This window comes from Megascapheus bottae, chromosome 1 (assembly GCF_031878675.1).
Source record: "Megascapheus bottae isolate mThoBot1 chromosome 1, mThoBot2.hap1, whole genome shotgun sequence".
NCBI lineage: Eukaryota > Metazoa > Chordata > Mammalia > Rodentia > Geomyidae > Megascapheus > Megascapheus bottae.
The window spans coordinates 41123439-41132604 of NC_143509.1; the positions used below are offsets into that span (position 1 = coordinate 41123439).

At 40.3% G+C, this 9166-nt stretch overlaps 1 long non-coding RNA gene across 1 annotated transcript in view; it reads left to right on the forward strand.

Moving 5' to 3' along the window:
• Positions 1–8459, forward strand: part of LOC150068989 (uncharacterized) — a 45884-nt gene extending 37425 nt beyond the window's left edge. Inside the window, exon 3 of the long non-coding RNA XR_016535209.1 lies at positions 7499–8459. This is a non-coding gene — a long non-coding RNA (uncharacterized LOC150068989). The remainder of the gene's footprint in view (positions 1–7498) is intronic.
• The last annotated feature ends 707 nt before the right edge of the window (positions 8460–9166 follow it).

Below are 9166 nucleotides of genomic sequence, written 5' to 3' on the forward strand. Positions count from 1 at the left end.
ATGGTGGCTGAGATATGAGGATCATGGTTCAAAGCCCACCTGGCAGACAAATCCCAGAGATTCTTAGTTAGCAAAAAGCCAGAAGTAAAGGCTGGCTCAAATGGTAGAGTGTCTGCATTGAGCTAAAAAGGTAAGCTAGAACAAGAGGCTCCATGTTCAAGCTGTAGTACCAGAAAGAAAACAAAAAACAAAAAAACAGTTTTCTAAGAGTCTATGAAAGATAGTGAGAGGATGATGGGCCTCTTTCCCCAGATGCAGTGTTTGGGCAGGAGGCTGGCAATATCTAAGTTGTTCCAGGATGCCTCTCCTAACAGCAGTCCTATAGATATGTTCTAGGATAGGGTGCTGAGCCTATGAGAAGAACCAACTTGGAGCAAGTCTTACAGCTGTCCAGAAGGTGGGCCAAGCAATGGGCTTCTCCTCTATTGGCATTGCCCTTGGAGTCTGGCTGGGATTGAAGTAGAGCTAAAGAGCCTAAAAGAACCAGGCACAGGCTCACACCTGTAATCCTAGGTACTCAGGAGCCTGAGATCTAAGGATCACTATTCAAAGCCAGCTCAGGCACTCTTATCTCCAATTAAAGAAAACCAGAAGTGGCGCCGTGGATCAAGAGGTAGGGTGGTAGCTTTGAGTTGAAGAACTCAGGGACAATGAATGCCCAAGTTCCACGATCAAAAAAAGAAAGAAAAGGCCTAAGAGAAAAGGTTGACTGTGTGATTCTGTGTCTGTATGTTTGCACACACGTACCAGTCCTGGAGGTTGAATACAAAGCCTAGGCACTGTCCCTAAAGGTTTTTTGCTCAAGGCTAGCACTCTGCCTCTTGAGCCACAGTGCTGCTTCTAGCTCTTTTCGGTGTTTAATTGGAGATAAGAGCCAGGGTTGGCTTTGAAACCTGATTCTCAGATCTCAGCCTCCTGAGTTTCTAGGATCTTAGATGTAAGCCTCCTCTGCCTGGAAAGCCTTTATGCATTTTATTTTTTTTTATTGGGAGTCCTGAGCAATTGTGGGGCTTGAACTCAGGGACTGGGTGCTGTTTCTGGAGCTTTATTCTTTATTTCATAATTCCACACACACATTCTTCTCTCTGTTCAACTGTGGCTTCTCATCTTTTTGCTTGTTTGTTTTTGTGTGGTTCAGGACCTTGAACTTTGGCACTTATACTTTTGACTGACTTTTTCATCTAAGACTGGATCTCTACCACTTGATCCATATCTCCACTTTCTGCTTTTTGCTGGTAAATAGGAGATAAGAATCACAGGGACTTTTCTGCCCAAGCTGGCTTCAAACTCTGATCTTTGGATTTCAGCCTCCTTAGTAGCTAGTATTATAGGCATGAGCCACCAATGCCTGGCTTAGCATTTATTATTTTATGATTTTGTGACATGGTTTTGTGGAAAGTTTCTGCTTGTGTGGTCCCTAAAGTCAGACTTTGGAAGTGGAAAGTAAAGAATTTTACAATGGTTTGTATTCAGTCCCCAGATGACTCTGTATTCAAGGCTTTGTGTATGTTTGCTTGTGTGAATTCTTGAATGGCTGAAAATAATAAGTGGCTTCTAGATTCTAGTCAAGGCTTCTAACAGTGCAAATAAAACAGTTTGTGCTTCTAGGTTTCAGACTTTGCATATAGAAAGTGAAAATTTAAGACTAGAGAATCTGTTGAGTTGTTTACAGTCCCAAATTCTTTGGCTCTGTATTTACTATAAGTGTGACTTTTCAACATACTAGAAGATCCAGTTCTGTGAAATAATTGAATTCTCTCTCTCTCTTTTAAAATATTTTTGTGCATGTCCTGGGGCTTGACCTCGGTTTCTGGGCATTGTCTCTGAGCTTCTTTTTCACAAGGCTACCACTTGAACTATAGCACCAGCCTGGGCTGGCTTCAAACCATGATCCTCAATTCTCAGCCTCCCGAATAGCTAGGATTATAGGCATAAGCCACCAGCACCTGGCTTTTCTTTCCCTCCCTCTCCCTCCCTTCCTCCCTCCCTTCCTTCCTTCCTTCCTTCCTTCCTTCCTTCCTTCCTTTCCTCCTTCTTTCCTGTCTCTGTCTCTCTGTCTCCCTGTCTCCCTGTCTCCCTGTCTGTCTGTCTGTCTCTCCATCTGTCTCTCCATCTTTCCCTCCCTCCCTCTCTCCTTTTATTGAAGCTTGAATGCCAGGGCCTCATTCCCATGCTTAGCTTGATTGTTTGTTGTGACTAGTCTACTACTTGAGGCATACCTCCAGCTCAGCTTTTTGCTAGTTTATTGAGCATGGACTGTCATAAACTTTTCTGCTTAAGTTGCCTTTGGCATAGGGTCCTTGTGCTTTCAGCTCCTGAATAGCTAAGATTACAGGTATGAACTACCAACACCTGGCTTTACAGTATTTTCAGTAAAAGTTTATATAGAAAACTTATAAATGACTTTTGTCATTTGTAGTGTGTCTGTGTAGGAGGGAAGGTGATTCTACCTTTAACAGGAGAAAGCCAAACCAACACTAAGAGATTTATGATCCTTTTTTTTGTACAATTCAACCATTGACTTTAACTATTTTTCTCCCTTTCAGATCCAACTTAGAAATAATACTTGGCTCAAGCTAAAGCTCATGATTGGAGAAAATCTGCCCTGGTTTGCCTGATTCTAAGCCTTATGACATCTGCTTTCCAAACCCAAGAGAGATCTTCATTTCCTGTTGATAGCTCCTTTTACTTTGCCAGCTATTGGCCCCTTCAGGAAGCTCGACAAGAGATCCTGACTGGTTAGGACAGTTGAGTTCATCATAGACAATGATTCACACCACTTTTAGGGACTCATTGGCCTGGTTGCCCACTTTGAAATCTCAAGGGCTGCACTGTCTAATTGAAAGACCTCTGTTTTAGCTGGCTGAATTGTATTACATGGTAAAACCACCTCAAATTATGTCTGTGACCATTCATTTCTGCAGCTGTTTTCAACAGAAGACAAAGAAAGAAATGATTCTTGAATTGTCCATTTTTTGAAGAAAATTAAAAAGAATTAATAGCCAGAAACTCGTGGCTCATGCCTATAATCCCAGTTGCTCAGGATGCTCAGATCGGAGGATCAGGGTTTAAAGCAAGCCTGGGAAGGAAAGTCCATGTTTTTCTTATCTCCAGCTACAAAAAACCCAACATGGGGGGCTGGGATTTTGGCCTAGTCATAGAGTGCTTGCCAAGCATGCAAGACCTGGGTTTGATTCCTCTGTCCCATATACATAGAAAAAAAGCTGGAAAGGGTGCTGAGGCTCAAGTGGTAGAGCTCTAGCCTTGAGAAAGCCCAAGGCAGTGCTCAGGCCCTGAGTTCAAGCCCCAGTACTGCAAAAAGAAAAAAAAACCTGACATGGGGCTGTGGTTCAAGTGGTAGATCACTAGCCTTGACAAGAAAGCTCAGACAGTGCTCAGGCCCTGAGGTCAAGTCCCAGGACCTGTAGACACAAAAATATTAATGAAGCCAGGCATAGTGGCTCAAGCCTGTAATCCTAGCTACTCAGGAGGCTGGGATCTGAGGATCAAGGTTCAGAGCCAGTCCGGGCACAAAAGGACCTGCGACTCTTATCTCAAATTAACCTCTAGAAAATGGGAAATGGAGCTTGGCTCAAGGGTAGGGTGGTAGCCTTGAGCTGAGGAGCTCAGGGACAGTGCACAGGCCTAATTCAAGCCCCTTGACCACCCCTCCCCATACAAAAAAATTAATGAATTCATAGGTTTTTTTTTTGTTGTTATTGTTTTTTTTTTTGCCAATCCTGAGCTTGAGTTCAGGGCCTGAGCACTGTCCTTGGATTTTTCTCAAGGCTAGAGCTCTACCACTTGAGCCTCAGCACCACTTCTGGCTTTTTTTTTCTACATATGTGGTACCGAGGAATCGAACACAGGTCTTTGTGCATGCTAGCCAAGCACTCTACCACTAGGCCAAACTCCCAGCCCTCATAGGGTATTTTTTTAATGTGTCTAAATACACATATTTTTTCCATATATTTTTATTGTAATTAATAGAAGGCTTACATTATATTCACCAGATAGAAGGTGCATTACTTCACAAACATTGATACCCTTTCTCATGTACAGATTTTGTTTTTGTTATGTGCAGGTCACAAGGCTTAAACTCAAGCTCAGGGTTTAAATCACAGCTCTACTTCTGGATTTTTGGTGGTTTTTGGAGATGTGTCTTACAGACTTTCCTATCTCCACTGTCTTTGAACCATGATCCTCAGACCTCAGCCGCCTGAGTTGCCAGGATTACAAGTGTGAGTCATTGGTACCTGGATAGGAAAACATAGGTTGTTTGTGTGTGTGTGTGTGTGTTTGCATGTGTGTGCATGGGCACTGGTCATGAGACTGGAACTCAGGGCTTAGAAACTGTTCCTGAACTTCTTTTCTCAAGGCTAATGCTCCATCACTTGAGCCATAGCTTTAATTCCAGTTCCTTTGAGGAGTTGTGTAAGCTAAACTTACAACTGTGATTCCCTGCCTTCCAGCATGAATACATAGTTTTATGTCCATTTTATTCCAAGAACTTTGTGATGAATAGGAGACAGTAAAAATGGGTTGTAGCAAAATGGATATTTAGAGTTAGGTTAAAAGGCTATTCTTTTTCTTTTTTCTTTCACTCATTTATTTATTTATTTTATTGTAATATGTAGAGGGGTTACAGTTACATTCACCAGATAGTAGGTGCATTACTTCTCACACATCGATATCCCTTCTCATGGTTTTGTCCCCATCCCCCCACCACCACCTTATTTATTTTTTGCCATTCTTGGGGCTTTCTCAAAGGTAGTGCTCCACTACTTGAGCCACAGTGACACTTCCAACATTTTCTGTCTATTTGGTATTCTGTATCAAGGAATTGATCTGGGGGAAGGGGGAAGAGGGGTGCTTCGTGCATGCTAGGCAAGCACCCTACCACTAGGCCGAACTCCTGGCCGTTTCTATAGCTTCTTTAAATACAAATCAACCCTTTCTTCATGCTTGATTATTTATGCATGTGCACAAACACATGTGCATAGACACACACACACACACACACACCCACCACCACCACCACCACCACACCACATAGGAGCAAAATCAGAGGCACCTAAACGGGGAAGGAAGTCCTTTAAATTCCTAGGAGTCATATTAGGAGTCCAGAGAAATAATAATATTAGAAGTCAATCATTTCATCTATGTGCCTTGCTTAGGTCAAATAGTACAGAAGTTATCTGGCATGTATGAGGCCCTGGGTTCAATTCAAGTACTGCAAAGAAAAAAATAGGACATAGAAAGGGAGGATGGGAGGGTGGACAAACACAGTCATGCTGTTCAATATACCCTGTCTAGAAAGTGACCTAAGTAATTTGAAATGTACTGTGTACCTTACTTAGGAAATAGTAATCCCTCTATACAACACTTTAATGACAATAAAATTATAATTTAAAAAATAGTGATTTCCTTTTACAAAAAGTCATGGTATAGTATTATTTATTTATTTTGCCAGTTCAGGGCCTGGGCTCTGTCCCTGAGCTTTTTTTGCTCAAGCTATAGCACCCTACCACTTAAGCCAAAACACTACTTTTGGCTTTTTCTGTTCATGTGGTACTGAGGAATCAAACCCAGGGCTTAAGTGTATGCTGGACAAGCGCTCTATCACTAAGCCATGTTCAGGGCTCCCAATTATGATTCTTAAGAACCATTTTAAAGATTTGTATATAGGAATCAGTCACTCAAAATCAGCTAATAGAGTTTCATTATGTGCATGCAATTACTCTATTCAATGTTCAATTCATAAGTACTTTTGTTCCTGTGGGACTTTGGCACAGGTAGCAAATTCATTGCTCTAAAATAAAGTGCAAGTATATTTTTTCCTTTGAGTGTTCTTTGGTCTACTTTGAGTAGTGTGAGCATATCACATGGATGTATATACTACTTTTAAATAGTTATTTGATACGAGATAAAATATAAAATTAAAATAGCCCCTTACTTTTCTACTAACTTTATTATTTCAAATCAGATAAAATAGAGACTTTCCTTTCAAGAAAAGAAAATCTTGGGCATGTCTTTGAGTGAAAATTATTTTTTACAGTGGGTTTCCCAGCAAACAGTCATTTATGACAGATTTTACTTGAAAGCTGATCATTCTCAAATAAAAGCAGAAAGATATTGGATTTTTCCAAGTAAATTACATTGTTTTAAAAGAATATGTTAATGCATTACTCAAAAAAATGGGAAGAAAAAAGAGAAATAAAGGGAAAAAATCCAAAAAGATAAAACAGAAGTATTTGCTCTAACTGTGAAATGTTGTAGTTTGAAATAATTTACAGATGCCACTTTTTTGTCTAATCATAGCAATGAAATCAGCATAGTAAGCATAAACAAGTTAAGGCTATCCTCTATTTTTTTTTTTAAACTCTAACCATGATAGGCATCTCTGAAAGGTAGGTTTTAACATATTTTTTCCTAAGTTTTTTCCCTCCATTCAGTAAGAAGGATAAGCTTTTAGAGTACCCAGTCACCGTGGTAACTGCCAAAAAAATTCTCCTGAAGTTTGAAGAGGTCAGCTTGCAGGGTCAACAGCTCTGCGTACTCCCCAAGCTGGTGCAACGTGCTGCGTCCCCCAGTTGGAGTGTCAGGCCAGATCTGACCCTGAGAGCTGGACGATTCCTGCTCTGATATAAATTTTTTGAGTCAGTTCATGGCCTGCACTCTCCAGGTGGCCCCCAAAATCGATTCTGACCCCTTGACCCTGTCTGACCGAGACACAGCATCCACCCTAAGTAAGGATTTAGCCAGGAGTGACAGCTTCCACTGAGTGTTATTGGGGACAGTATAAACAGTTTGAAAAGCAAGTGAGGAGGTGTGAGTGCTGGAAACCCACTAGAAACAAAGTGAAAAACAAGAAGGAAAATGAAAGATCTGTATCTGCCACAGAATTCTGTGGTTTATAGGATTTTTTTTTTCCTGATCAAGGTTGGTACATAAATAATGAGTCATATGTCCTTATCATTTTATATATTTGGTTGCCAATATGCAAATAAGATAGGCAGAGGTGCAACAAAGTAAATATAGTGGGGATGCAATATGTACAGAAAAGAGAGGCTTTTTTAAAAAATGTTTAATGGATTGAGTTTCTTGTATTTTTGGCTATTAAAATTTTGTATATCTTGAAATGTTTAAAGTAAGAAAATTTAATATCTATTTACTTCCCACACATAAAAACAAACCAAACCAAAATAACCCACCCCCAGTTTGAAATGAAGATAAACTTGTTGCAAGTACCTTGATAGTTTGTCAAACAAATAACCAATATACTTTATTTGGTCACAAGTGTGAAAAAAAAAACTATAAACATGAAAAGTTAAGGCAAAGTTCAGCTGAAGAAGAGGGGAGAAAAACAAATGAAAAATTATCGTTTCAGTAAATCATTCTAATGTTTAGAAGTTGAAAAAGACACAAAAACATGGGGAAATAAAACTGATGTATATAAATAAGCAGTAATTCATCTTTTTTTCTTTTTCTTTTTCAGAATACCATCCTGCAAGTTAACTTTCCCTCAGAGAATGGAGTTCTCTTTGAAAGTTCCAGCCTACAAATTCAGTGTGCAGATGCAGCCTGGAAGCAATGGGGCAGAAACTGACCAGAAGAAAGATTAGGAATGTGTTGCTTTGTTAAGTCTTTCATGGGATTAGTATTTATCCCAAGTTTTCCTCTTTTCCCAGTTCTGTTGAAAATGATGTCTTGCCCTGTGCTGGTGGCTCATGCCTGTAATCCTAGCTAACCAGGAGACTGACTGATCTGAAGATCACACTGGAAGCCAGCTCAGGCAGGAAAGTCTGTGAGACTCCCAATTAATCACCAAAAAAAGCCAGAAGTGGTGCTGTGGCTTAAGTGGTATAGCCTTGAATGTAAAAGCTAAGAGACAGTGTTCAGGCCCTGAGTTCAAGCCCTAGTACAGGCACAGAAAATTAAAAAAAAAAATTGGTGGAAAAACCAATTGTACTTTGAAGTTGTTAAGTGCCTTCATCAGAGTCCTTTATGAAAATGAGATTCTAAGAAGGGGTCTGGGGACTGGGAAAGTAGCAGAAGAGGCAGAGGCCTTGAACTAAAACCATGATGTGTATAGACATAGGGCTTGAAGGCTCTGTGGCTTGACTACTCAGTATGTTAAATCCCTATTATAAAACTCATCCTCACAAAGCCTATTATAGTATTCTGAGAACAAATTGGACTATGCATAACTTAGGTGGAAGTATAGATTATTTTCTGCTCAAGCAAAGTTAGAGATGACAGCAGCTTAACTGGAAGAATAGTGTCTAATCTTAAGTAGATGGATTTCAAAGTTTCACTCTTAACAAACAATTCATTTGGTATTTTCCTCTTCAGCTTCACCTTTCCACTGTCTTTGTAGTAAGAGATGTCTTGACAAGGATGCTATTTCTCCAATGCAGCATGTATCTAACTGCAAATCTCTGTCTGTCTGTCTGTCTCTGTCTCTGTCTCTGTCTCTCTATTATCTGTCTCTTGGTCTTTCCCTTTTCTTTCTGGTATAAAGGCTTGAACTCAAGGACTACAAACTGTTCCTTAGCTTTTCCACTCAAGGCTGATGCTCTACTATGAGAGTCATACCTCCATTTCTGGCTTTTTGGTTGGTAATTGTAGACTTTGCTGCAAGAGCTGTTCTAAGCCCAGAATCTCTAGATTTCAGGGTGCTGAGTGGCTAGGATTACAGGTGTGAGCCATGTGCCTGGCTGCCCTGGAATAATGTGCTTAAATGGCAGGTATCTATCTGATCTTACACTGTGGTCAAGAACAAGTTCGATTTTTTTCACTTCCGTTTTGAGTAATTAATCCATAGATGGAGGGTTCTAATTATTTGCTTTTTACTTCTCTGAATGTAAATATTTTATATTAAAGAGGAAGATTTTAGTAGCTTGGTGATTTTCTTTGCAAGACGAAAGATGCTTAGTTTACCACTAGGTTCAGACCCCAACAGACACCAATACTGAAAGAAGAAAAGGAGGGGGAGAGAGAGGCAGAGAGAAAGACACACAAAGAGAGAGAGAGACAGAGACAGAGACAGAGGACAGAGAGACAGAGAGAGAGAGAGAGAGAGAGAGACAGAGACAGAGACAGAGACAGAGACAGAGAGACAGAGAGAGACAGAGAAAGGGAGAAGGAAAGAGAGAAGAAACAC